Source organism: Zea mays, chromosome 7 (assembly GCF_902167145.1).
Source record: "Zea mays cultivar B73 chromosome 7, Zm-B73-REFERENCE-NAM-5.0, whole genome shotgun sequence".
In the NCBI taxonomy this organism is placed as follows: domain Eukaryota; kingdom Viridiplantae; phylum Streptophyta; class Magnoliopsida; order Poales; family Poaceae; genus Zea; species Zea mays.
The window spans coordinates 2,367,180-2,386,389 of NC_050102.1; the positions used below are offsets into that span (position 1 = coordinate 2,367,180).

The window sequence follows — 19,210 nt, forward strand, 5'->3', positions numbered from 1 at the left end:
GTACCTCGGCGCCATAGGCTATGGCGCCGAGATGTGTTACCTCGGCGCCATAGCCTATGGCGCCGAGCAAAGGGTCCAAAATGACATTAAAATTTTTTTAAGGTCTAAACGTGAATTTTTTTCCAACAAAAGGACAAAATACAAAAAATTCGGCCAACAAGCTGTATTGGTCATATTCCTTGATCCAATAATCCAAGACCTACATGTGAGGATGGTTATTCCAAGTCCTCACGAACACAGAAACACCTCATATACTGTTTGACGGGTCTTTCGATAGCTTACCTAGCGAGACAAGCCATCGGGTCACAACCAAGCCATACGAGCTCGATCCAGAAAGACGAAGACCAGACGTTCGAGTTATCCGCAGATCGAAACACTGATATCTTACAAGAATAGGTTGCACACTAAATACTCGGCGCTAACTAGGCTGAGGAAGCGACCGAATTTCGAATAAGCAGGAATGCATGCCACGTTAACAAAGGACTCAGGTAGAGTTAGATAGTGATCACAACTCGTAAAGAGATAACTCTCTGGTCATCTATGTAAGGCCAAGGGGTACTCCTATGAAATCATCTCATCTGGTCACATCCAAACCCCACCTCAAAAGCTCATTAGCCCTCACGTAGTAACCACGCGCTACTAGATCGCCAGCCTCCACAACCCCCAACTCATTTTTTGTAATCCACGTACACCAGTGGAATTCCAATATACAACCTCAACAGGAAGCAGGTTGTTACACATTCTATCGGCCCGAACCTGTATAAATCCTTGGGCAATCGGACGTGCTCCCGCACGTACCATTGACTCGGTCAACAATGTCGTCCTGCTCAAAAGCATCACGTGGGAACCCCGTGGTAGGAAGTAGACACTATATGTGTATGTTTTATGCTTTTTTGTTAAAAAATGACGACTTTGTACAAAAAAAAGCTTGAATTTAAATCCAAACCATGACATCTCAAGCCAATCGAGTGTGAATTGCTGTTGAATGCTATATATATATATATATATATATATATCAGCGCTAGGTATGGGGACCTCCGTATCTTTAGATATTTTTTGTCACTTTTTAGTACTAGTAGCTTAATAAGTCGTCCTAGTATACAAGCCAAAGTCCACTAGGTAGCTAGCTAGATACTCGTCGTATACTAGTGCTAGTATAGGTACTAGAAATCCACGGGTCGCGATGCATGCGCGTGCAGGCAGGGGTGCCACTGCCACGCCAGTCGCCAGCCACAATCACAATGGCCCAGCTGTACGCAACTAATTAACGAACTTTACGCGAGCGAGCTAGAGCTCCATTCAGATGCATGCATCGATATCCCGGCTCGATCTGGCCACCTCACACGTCCACGTCCGGCGTCCCGTCCCGTCCCTAGCTTGTTTCAAATTATTAACAGGATCGAACTGTCGAACCGATCCTGTTAATAATTACACGCGCACTCGTATCACACAGGCCGTAGTGGGCCTGCGCGCTGGACATCATATCGTGGACTTTGGCCCATCATCTCTTCCAAGTTCCAACGCAGTCCAAACGAAACGACCACGCAGCCCAAATGTCAAAGTGTTGAAACCCGGTGCTCATTAGCGGTACCCGGGAAAACCGCTTAAACCGAGGGGGTTTGTGAATTCAAATTCAAAAAATAAAATAAACGATTTTTTTCTGAACCCCGGCGAGAAACTGTGTTTCCAGACCGAGAAACCCAGTTTTCGTCGGCTTTTAAATTTTTCGACTGGTTTACATTTTCAAATTCAAATAAAACGGTTTCTCGTCAAGATACCACTACTATTTTCTATCTCCTACTTTAGATAACACGGATCGCATAGAGGAAGTTTCGTCACTTTTGAATTTTGAATGCTTTTAAAATAAAACGGCTCAGAAACAACCGTTACCGGTCCACAGTCTGATTTTTCACGAGCGGGTTTTAAATCCCTCTCCATATTTGACGAAGCATTGTCTAGCTAGCCTGTGTGATGACGAGCCTCCTGCCAATGAAGAGCAGTAGTAGAGAATTCCAGTAGCGTGTTCAGAGCCATGTTGGAATTACAGAGATGACGACTATCTAGCTCCATCGTGGACACATATAATTTGATGTAGGCAGTGTGAATTATCTTCGTTTTTGTTTGACCAAGCCTCCCTCATAGAGCTGACAATCATAGCAAAATGTACGTATGACGATCTCTGACGGCAAATGAGAGGGAGGAGGAAAGTCAACCATCACAGTCATAACAAAATGTGTTCTTGGACTGTGACGTACACTCACATCGAACGACTCAGCTGGGCAAGTATTCTTGTTCCTTATAAAACGTCCATGCTCTCCTTCCGCCACTCCACAGAGCGTGCGACAAGACAACTCGCCGGCCATTCTCTCGCTCCTGTCCTGCCACCTCTAGCTACCATTCTCTTCTCTACAAGGGGAGGCCGGCCGGGACGGGGAGAGACACTGACAACCCAATGGAGATCCTCCTCTCCGTGTTCCTGGGGGAGCTGACCACTCGCTCCATCGACTTCCTCGTCAGGAGATGCTCCACCAAGCCGTCGGCGCCGGAGCTGGAGGACCGTCTCCGCAGGGTCATGCTCCGGGCGCAGGTCATCGCCGACGAAGCCCTAGGGCGGCACATCACGAACCCGGCCATGCTCCTCCAGCTGAGCATGCTTAGAGACGGCGTGCACCAGGGCCACTACATGCTCGACACCTCCAGATGCCAGTACTCGTCCCGCGACGCGGAACCCACCACCGACACCGAAGGCTCCCGCAAGGCTCTGGCTCTGAGCCGAGCTTCGTCGTCTCCCAGCTCCATACTACCCAGTAGTAGTCGTGGGAAAGGCCGTTTCCGCTACTCCTCCTCGTCCTCCAGCAGAAACGCTGAGGTCGTTCTGCTGGAAGGGCTGACGAACGTGCTACAGAAGCTGAGCTCCATGGTCGACGACGCGGGAGAGATGGTGGCGTTCTTGACGAGCTACCCTCGCCTGCACAGGCAGCCGTACAGCATGCACGTCCAGCTGGGCAACTGCATGTTCGGCCGCCAGATGGAAGCCGAGCTTGTCGTCGGTTTCCTACTGCACTCACGACGGGGGCCGACCCATGGACATGGCTCTTCCCAGGAAACGGCCGTGGAAGTCCTGCCGATTGTCGGTCCCGGTAGGGTGGGCAAGAGCACCCTCGTCGCCCACGTCTGCAAGGACGAGAGAGTCCGCGCCCATTTCTCGGAGATCATCTTCCTCAAAGAACCGCCATGGTTTCACAGACGACGACCTCGCCACGCTAGGAGAAGGATGTGCAACGGAACACCAAGATGGTGGTGGCATGCCAAGGCCAAGCACGAACGAAGACGGGAGGAGCAGGAGAAGGCTGCTTCTCGTCGTCGAGTTATCTGGCGACCTCGACGACGACGCGTGGAATAAGCTATGCTTCGCTGCGGCTAAACGGCGCATGAGCAACGACAGCAGCAAGGTCATGGTCATCGTCACGAGCCGGTCCGAGAAGGTAACCAGGTTCGGGACGGCGGCGGCCGTGCGTCTGCAGAACCTGTCGCACGAGGCGTTCTGGTACTTCTTCAAGACGCTGGCGTTCGGCGGCACGGACCCCGGCGCCGGGACGCACGCGAGCTCCTCCGTGCGCGTGGCGATGGAGATCGCCGGGATGCTAGGAGGGTGCCTCGTCGGCGCCAACATCACCGCATATCTCCTGAGAGACAACTGCGACGTCCGCTTCTGGCGCAAGGTGCTGGCCTTCCTGCGAGGCGTCATGCTCACGCACAGGCAGCCAGACAGCGGCGAGCACCCGTTCGACCTCATAAGCGACAACAGGCTCGCTCACCTCGGGAGAATGGCGGCGCCTTCGACGGAGGATCTCGTGCTCTACCACCAGGACCAGCGCTCTCCGCAGGAGGAGGTTCCGGATCTCAGGATCCAGGATGTCATGTACGGGAGCGCGAGGCCCAGCGGGAGGTTCGAGGCCCTGGCATGGAGGTCCCCGATCCCGCCGTACTATAGCTACGTCAATACCTGCGAGATCCGTGATCTGAAACTGAAAGGACGTGCTGCTGCCAAGAGGAAGCGTTGTGTTGTGTGAAGAACAACGACGAGCTAGCCACACTTTGTTGTTGTTGTTGTTTTCTTCTATTTGGTCGTGGGTTGTGGATTGTGACGACAGATTGCCGCGCGCGTTCTCTTGTGACGAGGGCTGTAAAAATGTTCCTCTCAGGGTGTACTATATTATATATACGTGAAAGTGTTTGATCAATAACAGAATACTTGCTCCATCGTTGACATTGGAGGGGCAAAGCATAGCCATGAGCACACAAACAGATGATCACATCCATGATCGTCAGCTAGCAGCTATACACTCGTATTTGTTGCTCGCAAGCAATGACACAGTAGTTAGTACAGGTTTATGCTAGCCACCCTTTCAGAGATCGCAAGTCGCGTCAGCAACAATCTGTAGGTGACAGGCACCGCAGGCTGCAGTGCCGTTTTTCAGACGCGAATGGCATGCAGGCACCATCACAGCAGGCTAATATTCTGTCCTCGGTCCTCCGCCCCGCCGGTGACGGTGACGACGGTGAGGACGTCTGGGCCGGTGGCGGAGGATAGAGGCGGACCGAGCGAGACAACGATGGAATGGAGTTCAATTCTCAGCTTGCCCTTGCAGCCTTGCACTAGTGTTATTTGTCAGCAACGACAAGGAGAAAGAAAGTCCTACTTTACTGAATAATCAGAGTTATCAGACGAACGCTTAAGAAGAAGGACAAAAAATTATGTGCTTGGACTATGACTATTGAAGGACGACCTAGTCATCGGATTGCTTGACACTAGAGTGTACTTGGTTTCTTAATTTTAGGTTGTGTCGTGCTTCTTGATGAGCACAGACCGAAAGAATTTTTAAAAACTTATTGACTTGATTCTTTGAAATTAATAAAGTCTTCCTATTCCAAAAAAAGAATGAACTGTGGACTCAACTTCTGAGTTGAAGCAGACTTGAACCTAGCTAGGGTGGTCCGGTCAGGATTAATTGACAAACCTCCCGTCCCAACTAGCTGATAAGCTATGTTCATTTCCTTCTGTACAACTAAACATTGTATTATATTGCAAATGATCTTCTATTCTTGTGTGTCCAGGTTCATGCTAGTTTTTAGATACAGTCTTTAGTGAAGTTACTGTTGGAAATAATAGCAATTTAGTGATGAATAAATTGGTTTCGATAATAATAATAATAATAATAATAGGAGCAACACCATATGTTCCGAATAACTCACTAACAGTTCATAATCTAGTGCTAGTGATTGAATGAATACGAGAATACACATAATCTAGCTAGTGCTAGTGAGAATTCACATATCCAATGTTAAACATCATCGTTTAAAAACAGTCCTACCTTAATAAGCAGGCTAAGCATCACTAGCTTTTGTAAAAAGGTATCAAGGATGATAATCAATTTTCCGATGATGATAATGCATCAATTGTTTCATCACACAACTATCACCTAATGCATCATATAATGCGATAAATTTTTGTAAAAAACAAGGAAAGGGGTGAATATATCGAGGCTTGCCTAGAGTGTGTTAGTGTTGTTAGATGATACTCGCTTGGCGAGCATCTCCCATCCTAGCACTTGCTTAGCTCATCCATCTTGAGATTGGTATGCCAATATCATCATGTGGTCCGTTCTGATCCATACCTATTTGAGATGTACAATATATATATATATATATATATATATATATATATATATATATATATATATATATATATATATATATATATATATATATATATATATATATCGGTGTTTCAGACCCGCGAGGACCGTCAACCGACCAATAAATTTGTTGCTGCGTGTCCCTGCCTAGATGGGTTGATGCAAGATGGAACACAAGAGGGAAATGAGGCTTATGTTATCTCGCACCGGGGTGCTCGTAGTAGGGGTTACAAGCATCGCGAGAGAACGAGGGCGAGAGCGAGAGAGAGAGAGAGAGTCCCTGCGTGCGTCTGTCTCTGCCTGTCTCGTCTGCCCCGCCTCCCTCTATGCCAACGTGTCTGTGTGCGTCCACGTATGTTCACCTGAACGTGTGTCAATGTGAACGTCTGTTAATGTGGCCGCCCCCCTCCCTTAGGAAGGCCCTGGACATCCCCTTTTATAGATGCAAGGAGATACCCAGCTGTACAATGGGGTGTAGCTATGTGCTAATGTGGCTGGCGGAGAAGTGCCTTGAGCCCTGTACACGAGCTAACGTGGTCGTCGGAGAAGTGCCTTGAGCCCTGTAGAAGCACAGCTGTCGGTGTGGCATGGATCCTGCTGACGTTGTCTTGCTTCCGTAGGGGGTTGAGAGCAATCCGACGTCATGGGCGCACGCGGGGAACCATCATTACCTGTTACCAGAGTAACCTTAGATGGGACGCCGGTCTTGTTCCTTCATAGCCTGAGACAGCTAGCTAGGAGTAGGGTAATGATGTATCCCCTGTAGCGTAGTCGGTCCGAGGCTGAGGTTGGGCAAGGCGGAGACTTCTCCTGAGGCCGAGGCTGAGGTCGGGCGAGGTTGTGACTCCTCCCGAGGCCGAGGCTGAGGCCGAGGCCTGGGGTCGGGAGAGGCGGAGACCTTCTCCCGAGGCCAAGGCTGAGGCCTGAGGTCGGGCGAGGCGGAGCTCCCTGTTGCGCCCGAGGCCAAACTCGTGGGAGATCGTGACTCAGTTTTACCCTGGTGGTTGGCACAGTAGCCGGAGCGGGGCGAACAACGCTGTTTTCCTGTTAGACCGGTCAGTAAAGGGGTGAAGTGACTGCGGTCACTTCGACCTTGCCGACTGAGGCACGCGTGTCAGGATAAGGTGTCAGGCGATCCCCGCATTGAATGCGCATGCGATACGGTCGGCTGGTAAGGCGATTTGGCCAAGGTCGCTGCACGACAAAGTTTGCCTGAGCTGGGCTTCGGGCGAGCCGAGGGTGCGTCTGCTGACTGAGGGGACCCTCGGGCGAGGCGTGAATCCGTCCGGGACTACTGTTCTCGCCCGAGGCTGGGCTCGGATGAGGTCGCGTCCCTCGGCAGACGTGGCCTTGACTTGAACCGCTCTTTATCAGCCGGGTATGGTTTGTTCTAAAGATGTTTTCCAGCCGGATTAAGGAGCATTGGGGGTACCCCTAATTATGGTACCCGACAGTAGCCCCCGAGTCTCAAAGGGAGTGCGGGCACTCGCTTGGAGGTTCTGCCGGATTTTTGCAAGGGGACCGGCCCTTCTCGGTTATATTTTGTTCTGGTGGGTGCGTGCGAGCGCACCCGCCGGGTGTAGCCTCCGAGGCATCAGAGGAGTGGTTTGACTCCTCTGAGGTCTTAATTCTTTTTGCGATGCCTCGGTCGGCCTTGTTGTTCCCTCATGCGGCCTGGCCGTAGCCCGGGTGCACGGTCAGGCTCCGAGTTTTCACGCTAGTTTGTTGACGTGGTCAACGGTTCGGCCGTAGCCTGGTGCGAGAGCAGCCCCCGAGCCTCTGCACAGAGCGAGAGGACGATCAAGGACCGTCTCGACTTTTATTGTACGCCCCTTCGTCGCCTCTCCGCAAGGAGGAAGGGGGGAAAGCGCCATGTTACCCTCGGAGGGCATCGAACATGGTGTCTCCAGTGAGTTGCTAGCGGGTTATCCGAGTGGACGCCCGAGCCCCGTTCGATAAGGGTCGGCTAGTGGCCCAGGGGCGCGCTCCAAAAGTACCTGCAGGTGATTTGCCGGACCCGGACCCATTCGATAGGGTCCGAGGGCTCGATGCCTCCCTCCGGTGGGATTCCGTTACAAATTGTTCCCGCTGGTCTCGGAAATGTCCTAGGGTACCTCGGGAGCGTAGCCCGAGCCTCGGCCATGTAACGGACGTATCCAGGGTCATCCCTGACTCTGCATGCTCTGGGACGGCTATGGAACCCTTCCGAGGGGCTAGCCTTCGAACCCCTAATCAGTAAAGGGCACGAAGCCCGAGTGCTCTAGGGCGGTTGCCGTTCGCCGGCGTGGTGTTGGTGGGCAGGTGGCCGCTACCGTCGGTGCTAAGGTGGTGGTCGCCATAGGTGAGGCTTCCCCTTGCCGAAGCGGTTGCCTCCGCCGACGAGACCGTCAGTGCCACCTGCGCTCCGGACCTCCGGCTCTTTGGCTTTAATGGCTGGTTCTCGTCCCCCGTGAGGGGACGTGAACGAGGGCCTTTCAGCAGTAGCGTTTGCCCTGAGGCCATCGCTGCTGCTGTCTAGCCGCCCGAGGCGGAGGTCGTTGTCGCGCTGCTAGTGCAGTGGCCGCCGGCGAGCCACCCGGAGTTTGTTATCCCGCAGGCCTTCCAATGTGGAGGTTGTTCATTCCTGCGGGAATGGACCCGGAGTCCCGTTTGTAATGGTACCCTCTTGAGGGCGAGATGTAATAGCTTTAAGTACTAAGACATCTGTCGTAGGTCGGGAAAACCGCCGAGGGTGCTGCCGATGTCTAAGGCCAGATACCACTGTTACCTCAAGTACGTGTGTTTGTTCTTTGTGGCTGCTGAGGCCTGAACATTTGGGTATAAAGCCGTGTTTCTTTCCTCTTGTTTTGAGCATTAGGACTTGTTCGTCGGTAGTAGAATCACTTATCCGAGCGTGAGCTACCTTTCGCGGAAGGTGACGAGTGAGGTATCCGTATCCCAGAGGCGTAGGAGTCCCTCGGCTCGGTCGGCCTTGCCGTTCAAGGTCTCTCTCGCTCGTCATCAGGATTTCGCTATCGACGCAGTAGAAAGGCACGAAAGTCGTTTTGGCGGAAAACTTTTCTGAGGAAAATTTTGACGTGGAGGAGGCTTCTCCCTCTGTAGACCCGAGGCGACCGTTCGGGCCGGGGCCCTTGCGGAGGGCCTGGCTGTGGTCGTCGGGTCTGCCCGGTCTACCCGAGCCATGGCCTCACAGCAGCGTGCCCGGGCCGAGGGTATGTTTTGCCCGCTTTGTGACTTTGTTTTTGTCTCCATTCTTCACCTTGCGTCTGAAAAACTTTGTCCTATTGTCTGCAGGGTTCGAGACGGCTCTTGACGAGGCCATCAAGAACTGCAAGGCGCTTGCCCAGGCGGCTGAGCAAAAGGAGGCCAAGCATGTGGCCATGTCCGAGGCTATCTCGGCCCTTTGCCAGGCCTTCGGCCTCGACGGCGTCCCCTCGGGTACCTCCCCCCAGAGTCATCTGCGGGCCTTGGGCGGCCATGTGCGCAGCAGACTCCGCGGGGCGCTGCACCATGGCGTTAGGCGGGCCTTCGCCGTGCTCGCTTCCCACTACGATTTGGATCTAGAGCGGGTTAGTGAGGGGTACTGCTTACCCGATGATGAGGAGGCTGCCTTAGCCGAGGTCCAGAGGCTTGACACGGCTGTCGAGGGCCCGAGTGCGGCACTGGCTTCCTCCTTTGAGGTGGAGGTCCTTCCGCCCATGTCGCCGTCTGAGGCCGTGCTAGATCCTGCCGAAGGTGGAAACGATGCCGAGGGTGCCGCTCCTCCCCCTGCCACTGTCTGAGCCTACAAGAACAGTTTGCTTTGAAGCATGCACATGTTTTTTGCGGCCGCTGAGGCCTAAACATTTTAACGTCGGATTATAAAGCTGCGTTTTGTTTCCTCTCGTTTTGAGCATTAAGACTTGTTCGGTAGCAGAATCCCTTGTCCGAGCGTGAGTCACTTTTTGCGGAAGGTGATGAGTGAGGTATCCTTATCCCGGAGGCGTAGGAGTCCCTCGGCTCGGTCGGCCTTGCCACTTACGTGGTCCCTCGTCGTTTTTAGGATTCCGTTATCGATATAGTCGAAAAAGCACGAAAGTCATTTTGGCAGAAAAGTTTTCGAGCATTAAGACTTGTTCGGTAGCAGAATCACTTATCCGAGCGTGAGTTACTTTTCGCGGAAGGTGATGAGTGAGGTATCCGTATCCTGGAGGCGTAGGAGTCCCTCGGCTCGGACGGCCTTGCCGTTCAAGGTCTCTCTCGCTCGTCTTTAGGATTCTGTTATCGACGCAGTCGAAAAGCGCGAAAGACGTTCTGGCAAAAGATTTTTCTGAGGAAAATTTTGACGCAGAGGGGGTTCCCCCCTTCTAGCCCCCGAGGGAGGGTCGGGCTTTGCCGAGGCAAGGTTGATCCTTTCTTGATGGTTAGACTTTATTTATGCATGTAAAGAAAGCGAGATACATGAACGACTTGAAACATTTTAAGGGTAAAAGCGACGTAGCTGTTGGATGTTCCAAACGTTGCTGTAGACCTCGCCTTGATCGTTGGCCAGCTTGTATGTCCCAGGCTTCAAAATTTTGGCGATGATGAAGGTCCCTTCCCAGGGAGGAGTAAGCTTGTGGCGCCCTCGGACGTCTTGTCGCAGCCGAAGTACCAAGTCTCCCACTTGGAAGCCTCGGGGCCGAACCCTTCGGGCGTGGTAGCGTCGCAGAGACTGCTGATACCGCACCGAGTGTAGTAAGGCCACGTCCCGAGCCTCTTCCAGCTGGTCCAATGAATCTTCTCAGTTGGTCTGGTTGCTTTGGTCGTCGTAAGCCTTTGTCCTCGGGGAACCGTATTCCAAGTCCGTGGGTAGGATAGCCTCGGCCCCATAGACTAGAAAGAACAGCGAGAAACCCGTGGCCCGGCTCGGCGTCGTCCTCAGACTCCAAACCACCGAGGGTAGCTCTTTTATCCACCGCTTGCCGAACTTATTGAGGTCGTTGTAGATCCTCGACTTTAGTCCCTGCAAAATCATACCGTTGGCGCGCTCCACCTGCCCATTTGTCATTGGGTGAGATACGGCGGCCCAGTCCACACGGATGTGGTGGTCTTCGCAGAAGTCCAGGAACTTCTTCCCAGTGAACTGCGTGCCATTGTCGGTGATGATGGAGTTTGGGACCCCAAAGCGATGGATGATGTTTGTGAAGAACGCCACCGCTTGCTCGGACCCGACGCTGGTTAAGGGTCAGACCTCGATCCACTTGGAGAATTTGTCGATGGCGACCAGCAGGTGCTTGAAGCCCCCGGGTGCCTTCTGCAAGGGACTGACGAGGTCCAGACCCCATACGGCAAACGACCAAGTGATGGGTATTTTTTGCAGGTTCTGAGCAGGCAGGTACGTCTATCTCGCGTAGAATTGACACCCTCGGCAGGAGCGTACAATCCTAGTGGCATCGGCCACTGCGGTCAGCCAGTAGAAACCTTGTCGAAAAGCGTTTCCGACGAGGGTCCGAGGTGCTGCATGGTGACCGCAAGCCCCCGAGTGTATTTCTTGTAACAACTCTCATCCTTGGGCGACGGATATGCATCGTTGGAGAATGCCTGAGGGGCTGCGGTGGTACAACTCTTTTTCATCACCCAGTAAAACAAACGACTTGGCGTGCCGAGCCAGTCGCCAAGCTTCGGCCTTGTCGAGGGGCAGCTCTCCTCGGAGGAGATATTGTAGGTACGGGGTCTGCCAGTTTTGGTTTGGCGCAACCCCATTCTGCTCTCCCTAGATGCGCAAGGCCTCACCCTCGGTGGCCGAGGGTACCTCGGGCTGGGCCGAGGTCTCATCGAGTTCGGGCACGTCGTCGAGTTTCACGGATGGTTGATATATGTCCCTGGAGAAGACGTTCAGGGGAACCGTCGTTCGCCCCGAGGCTATTTTAGCCAGCTCATTCGCGGTCTCGTTGTACCGTCGAGCAACATGGTTGAGTTCCAGCCCGTGGAACTTATCTTCCAAGCGCCGAACTTCGTCGCAATAGGCCTCCATTTTTCGATCGCGACAGTGGGAGTTCTTCATGACTTGGTCAATGACAAGCTGCGAGTCGCCCCGAGCATCGAGGCGCCAAACCCCTAGCTCGACGGCGATGCGCAACCCGTTAACCAAAGCCTCGTACTCGGCCACATTGTTTGACGCCGGAAAATGGAGGCGTAGCACGTAGCGCACATGTTTCCCGAGTGGTGAGATGAAGAGCAAGCCCGCACCTGCTCCTGTTTTCATCAGTGACCCATCGAAGTACATGGTCCAAAGTTCGGACTGGATTGGAGCTGTCGGCAATTGGGTGTCGACCCATTCAGCCAGGAAGTCTGCCAAGACTTGGGATTTTATGGCCTTCCGAGGAGCGAATGAAATCGTTTCGCCCATGAGTTCCACTGCCCATTTCGCTATCCTACCCGAGGCCTCTCGGCACTGGATGATCTCTCCCAGGGGGAAGGATGACACCACAGTCACCGTATGAGACTCGAAGTAGTGTCGCAATTTTCGCCGTGTCAGAATTACTGCGTACAGTAGCTTCTGGATTTGTGGGTAGCGGATCTTGGTCTCGGATAGCACCTCACTGATGAAGTAGACCGGCCTCTGGACGAGCAGTGCATGCCCTTCCTCCCGTCTCTCGACTACGATCGCGGCGTTGACCACCTGAGTGGTTGCGGCTACGTAGATCAAGAGGGCTTCTCCCGCAGCGGGGGGCACCAAGATGGGCGCGTTAGTAAGAAGTTCCTTTAAGTTTCCGAGGGCTTCCTCGGCCTCGGGGGTCTAAGTGAAGCACTCGACCTTCCTTAAGAGGCGGTACAAGGGTAACCCTTTCTCGCCAAGGCGCGAGATGAAGCGGCTCAGAGCCGCAAGGCATCCCATGACCCTTTGTACTCCTTTTAAATCTTTGATGGGTCCCATGTTGGTGATGGCCGCGATTTTCTCCGGGTTGGCCCTGATGCCTCTTTCGGAGACGATGAACCCCAGGAGCATGCCTCGGTGGACTCCGAAGACACACTTCTCGGGATTGAGTTTTACGTCTTTTGCACGCAGGCACCCGAAAGTTACTTCGAGGTCGGAGAGGAGGTCGGAGGCTTTTTTTGTCTTGACAATGATGTCATTGACCTAAGCCTCGACCGTTCTGCCGATGTGTTCTCCGAACACATGGTTCATGCATCGATGGTAGGTTACACCTGCATTCCTCAAGCCAAATGGCATAGTAATATAACAATACATGCCAAAGGGTGTGATGAAAGAAGTCGCGAGCTGGTCGGATTCTTTCATCTTGATTTGGTGATAACCTGAATAGGCGTCGAGGAATGACAGGGTTTTGCACCTAGCAGTGGAGTCCACAATTTGATCGATGCGAGGCAGAGGGTAGGGAACCTTTGGACATGCCTTGTTTAAACCAGTGTAGTCTACGCACATCCTCCATTTCCCACCTTTTTTCTTTACAAGCACAGGGTTAGCTAACCATTCGGGATGGAATACCTCTTTGATGAACCCTACAGCCATCAGCTTGTGGACCTCCTCGCCTATGGCCCTGCACTTCTCTTCATCAAAACGGCGCAGGTGCTGCTTCATGGGTCGGGCACCAGCTCGGATATCCAGCGAGTGCTCGGCGACATCCCTCGGTATGCGTGGCATGTCCGAGGGACTCCACGCAAAAATTTTGGCATTTGCGCGGAGAAAGTCAACGAGCACTGCTTCCTATTTGGGGTCGAGCTCGGAGCCGATCCTGACTTTCTTGCCGGCGTCGTTGCTGGGGTCGAGAGAGACGGATTTAACCACCTCGACCGGTTCGAAGTTGCCGGCGTGGCGCTTCGCATCAGGCGCCTCTTTGGAGAGGCAATCCAGGTCAGCGATGAGGGCCTCGGATTCGGCGATGGCCTCAGCGTACTCCACGCATTCCACGTCTCACTCGTAAACGCGGCGGTACGTGGATCCGACGGTGATGATTCCCTTGGGATCCGACATCTTGAGCTTTGTCACACCCGGATTTCGGGGCACCAAGACCCGGGCGCGAACATAATCACCAGGTGTGTTGGGACCAAGTCTCACGCATATGATGAATCATGGCACAGGATCGAATGTCACATCTTTACTACTTAACAAGAATTCTATACAAAATAAATAATTACATTATAAGGAGACAACGGTCCAGCAAACCAAAGTTGACTGGGAGACGACGACCTAGACCTCTCACGAACTTGTCACAACATCCTCCAAGCGCCTCATCCTGTGGTACCTGTTCTTGACCTGTGGGGGGGTGTGAGACAGCAAGAGTGAGCTCACATACGTTCATCGCTCAACAAGTTGTGGGGAATAATGTGCATGAACTCGCCAAAGGTGGGAGCTCACGTGAAGTGTAAGGCTTACCAAAGAGGATGGTTAGAGCTGAGCATTGCTTTTAAAGTTGGTCAAAATTTTATTAGCAATTACTAAGTATAAGTAAATACCAACCCAATTAAGTAGTAGAACAAAAGTAATAACATCACCTGCAATGCAATGCATATGACAAATTGAATTTAGTTCCATAAGTTAATCATGTGAGTGTCCGAGCTGCTCATGACCGTGAGCACGGCTAGTATACCAGTTTTACACTCTGCAGAGGTTGCGCATCTTTACCCACGAGTCATGTTACCCATCTGCCAAGAGACGGCCAATCCCATACACCTCTACCGAGGAGGCGAGGCAGGGTAACACTACGAGGCCTTTACAAAGTTCCACTAGCTTCAGAAAACCCGCTACAGTTTATAAAAAGCTCCAATGCAGGAATCCCTCGCATGACCGCCATTGCAGCAAAATCATCCCAAGGGCCTCCCTACACTGACCACTCCCCTACTGCCCTTGCTCCTTTCAGGTAAGGTAGTCATCCACTAGCTTTCCTAATTAACCAGCCAAGGGCGTCCATAAACCCTTGTGGTAGCACTGTTTTCCCGGGTGGTTCTCCATGTTCCAATTAACATAATGATCTTAACATGAACAATAAATAACAACTGATAACAAAAGTATAATCATGAATAGTGTAATCTTCATACCCAAAACCACATAAAGCAATAGCAGGTACTACCCAAAAAGTTTAGTGGAGTCAAGGTATAAAGATAATCAAACTAGGGTAACATGTTGGGTCCCATCAAAATTAACCTATGCAGATCATTATGATTAATCAGAACATGACTGGGTAAAAAGAAGTGATCAAGGGCACAACTTGCCTGAGACTTGAGATTCCAGGTACCAACTTGCTCCTCAGGTGACTCGTGACCTCACTGCTACTCGTAGCAATACAGACAAATATTATATAGGCAAAATTAACATCACACCAAATATGAGAACAAACTGCATAATAATAATCTACGCGCTGCTACGAGATCGTGGGATCGAGAACCGCTAAAATCGAAATTACGGTTAAAAAGATATGATTTATGAAAGATCTATGTGATTAAATATTAAACTATATTATAAATTGGTTATTGTATTTCATATGAGAAAATATACTATAAATAATTAACTCACTTTAATCTAGATTAATACTTGATTAGAAATCATATTTTAGTCCAATTATTATCATGGACTAGTTTAACTTTGGTTAGAGGGATTAATCTACTAATCATAGGCTAAACCAATATCTATTTATAAAAATATGCTTTATGGTACAAATAATGTCGCCACAGCGTAGATAATTTTATTACGAAGCTAACGCAACTTGAACGGGTTAAATCAGAGTTGAAACGAAAAAGTTATGGGTAAAACAATATTTTTAGGCGTAATAAATCTAATATATGTTGTATTTAAACTAAGCATGTATTAAGTTAATATATCTGAGCTGATATTAATCAATTTAGCAATTATTTATAATAAACATAGGTTACAACTATAAATTAGATTAATTAGATTGTCTAGCTAATTAATGTTCATTAAACAAATATTTAAATAAATCATTATTTAAAACATGGGGTGTGATAAAAAATGTTATTATTATGTACACAAAATTAATATAAATATAGCACAATTTGAATGGAATAAATAAGATATCTAACGCAAAATAGATCACATGTTTAATAAATTAGTAAGGTTGCACAGACATAGGTGGCATGACACGATCTGATTGGTTGGCATAAAGAATTACGGAATAAATAGACTTAATATATGAGATTTAGTTGTGGTCATCTTCTATCTTCCTTTTCTGCTATCCATGCGGCAATGGAGCAAGCAGTGCCGAGCATCTTCTCAACATGTCACCGGCCGGCTCCAACTTCTCACAGAAACCGATGACGACTTTTGTAAATACTCGACCACGTGGTGCAGTGGTTTCGAGTTGGCATGGCTTTGTGATCTGGTGGATGAGATGGATGAGGGGTATGGTTCGTATAAATAGTCCGGGTTAGGATCTCAAGATTGTAACAGAATCCTAATGTTTTGCATGAGATCGTAACTAATTCGCTATTCAACGAGCGGAGACCGCAAACTAATCGCTCGGCCATCTCACAGTGACACAGGAAAAAGGATTTAAAAAAAATAACGTCACCATAAAGACACCCTACATCAGCCATGGGAATCCACCCGTCGGCACAGCCTACGGCCAGCAAATGGGCTGCACGATGCCCCCCATGAAAATTTGAACCAAGGGAGATGGCCACGGTAGGCCCTATTTGTTTTTTTTAATTTGTCTTTTTCTTTGATTTTATAATTCTTTTCCACTTTCCAATTTTCAATTTCAATTTTGGTTGTGATTTCAATTCAAAATACACAAACAAAGTACCAGAATGAATGCAAAGTACATTTATTATATTTTCTTTATGTTAATTATTTACATATTTAAGCAGATGCTTCACAACATAATCCATATACACATATTTTATTCTAATAAGATAATCCTTTGAATGTATATCCTACCAAAGGCATATTCACAAGTTCAGTATCCATTACTTATTTAATTTAGGACATGCTATTATATAATCTTTACAATGAATTATTATAGTTCAAATATTTTTAAAGAGTATTGTAACTATATAATTTATGAAGGAAATAATAAATAGCTTGAATGGCTTCTTTTTATTTAACTGTTCCAATATTAAGTTTTTAAGATTTGGATCTAAGGTTTGAATACCAAATGTTTTACTATTATTTACCTTAGAGGGATATATTTTTTGTTAAAAAAGGAATATATTATTAAAATACGTTTTAACTTGAATCTTTTTGGAGAAACTTCTATAAATCCCAAAATAGGATTTTGAGGTGTTACAAGCTTGAGGTACGTGTAGTTGGGGACGGCCATGAACTTGGCGTAGCACGGTCTTCCCAGCACCGCGTGATAGGTTCCTCGGAACCCGACCACCTCGAACGTGAGGGTTTCCCTGCGGAAGTTGGAGGGAGTTCCGAAGAAGATGGGCAAATCAAGTTGCCCAAGGGGCAGGACGCGCTTACCGGGGACGATCCCGTGAAAGGGTGCTGCACCGGCCCGGATCGTGGACAGATCTATCCCCAAGAGCCCTAGGGTCTTGGCGTAGATGATGTTGAGGCTGCTGCCTCCGTCCATGAGGACCTTGGTGAGCCTAGCGTTGCCGATGACGAGGTCGACGACGAGCGGTACCTTCCTGGGCTCGGCACATAGTCGGGGTGGTCGCCTTGGTCGAAGGTGATGGGCTTGTCGAACCAGTCCAGGTAGACTGGCGCCGCTACCTTTACCGAGCAGACCTCCCGGCGCTCCTGCTTGCGGTGCCGAGCCGAGGCGTTCGCCACCTATCCGCCGTAGATCATGAAGCAGTCGCGGACCTCTGAGAACTCCTCTTCCTTGTCGCCCCCTTCTTGTTGTTGCCCTGGTCCTTGCCACCTTCTGCCGAGGGTCCCGCCTTGATGAAGTAACGCCGGAGCACGTCGCACTCCTCAAGGGTGTGCTTGACGGGACCCTTGTGATAGGGGCACGACTCCTTGAGCATCTTGTCAAATGTGTTGACTCTTCTGGGAGGCTTCCGAGGATTCCTGTGCTCGGCAGCAGCGACGAGATCCGCGTCAACGGTGTCGCGCTTTGCTTGCGCCTTCTTCTTGGCCTTCTTTTTCGGGCCACGCTGGACGGACGCCTCGGGGGCCTCTTCCTTCTGTCTTCCCTGAGGCTGCTTGTCCTTCCGGAAGATGGCTTCGACCGCCTCTTGACCAGAGGCGAACTTGGTGGCGATGTCCATCAATTCGCTCGCCTTGGTGGGAGTCTTGCGCCCCAGTTTGCTCACTAGGTCCCGGCACGTGGTGCCGGCGAGGAACACCCCGATGACATCCGAGTCGGTGATGTTGGGAAACTCGGTGCGCTGCTTTGAAAACCGTCGGATGTACTCTCGCAGGGATTCCCCTGGCTACTGGCGGCAGCTTCGGAGGTCCCATGAGTTCCCAGGGCGCACGTACGTACCTTGGAAGTTTCCCGCGAAGGCCTTGACCAGGTCGTCCCAGTCGGAGATCTGCGCAGGAGGCAGATGCTCCAGCCATGCCCGGGCAGCGTCGGAGAGGAAAAGGGGGAGGTTGCAGATGATGAGGTTGTCGTCATTCGTCCCTCCCAACTGGCATGCCAGTCGGTAATCCGCAAGCCACAACTTCGGCTTTGTCTCCCCTGAGTACTTGGTGATGGTAGTTGGGGCTCGGAACCGGGCCGGGAACGGTGCCCGTCGTATGGCCCGGCTGAAGACCCTCGGACCTGGCGGTTCGGGCGAGGGGCTCCGGTCCTCCTCATTGTCGTAGCGTCCTCCGCGCCTGGGGTGGTAGCCTCGGTGCACCTTCTCTTCGAGGCGGGCTCGACGGTCGCGGCGGTGCTGCTCGTCGCCGAGGCGATCCGGGGCTGCGAGCGTCCCGTCCCATGTGCGCTCGGTGCAGACCGAGGCCTCCCGCACGTGTCGAGAGGATGTTGCGCGATGCTCCAAGGGGCACCCTTGCCTTCGAGTGGCAGAGCTCTCGGCTCGTCGGACCGCTACGTCTTCCAGGAGACCCTTGAGTTCGCCCTGGATACGTCGCCCCTCGGTGGTGGATGGCTCCGGCATTGCTCAGAGTAGCATCGCCGCTACAGCTAGATTCTGGCCGACCCTGCTGAAGGCCGGGGGCAGCCCTGCCCTGGCATCGTCAACGATACGGCGCTGGACGTCTCGGGCCTGATGACGTGCTCCTCCGGTAAGTGCTCGGCCCGCCCACTCCTGCTCGATGTTTTGTCGGAGCTGCACAAGCCACCCCGCTTCTTCGTCGAGCTTGGCCTGCATCTCGCGGAATTGCTCGAGCTGTGTGTCCTGACCCCCCGCAGGGACTGGGACCACAACTAGCTCCCGCAGGATGTCAACGCGAGACGCAGGCACAGGGGCGTTGTCATCTTGCGGCATGCCGAGGTGGTTGTCTTCATCGTGATCCCCCTGATCGATGTGGAAACACTCGCGACTTGGGTTGCAACCCTCGTCGCCGAGGCTGTGGTCATCGTCAGAGCAGCCAGAGAGGCAGTAGTCACATGCGGACATGAAGTCTCGCATGACACTAGGATCACGGAGTCCGGAGAAATCCCAACCGA

The 19,210-nt window shown here is 51.3% G+C and overlaps 1 pseudogene; it reads left to right on the forward strand.

The window, feature by feature from the left end:
• The first annotated feature begins 2,452 nt into the window (after positions 1-2,452).
• On the forward strand, positions 2,453-4,103 carry LOC103633645 (uncharacterized; annotated as a pseudogene).
• Positions 4,104-19,210: the final 15,107 nt, after the last annotated feature.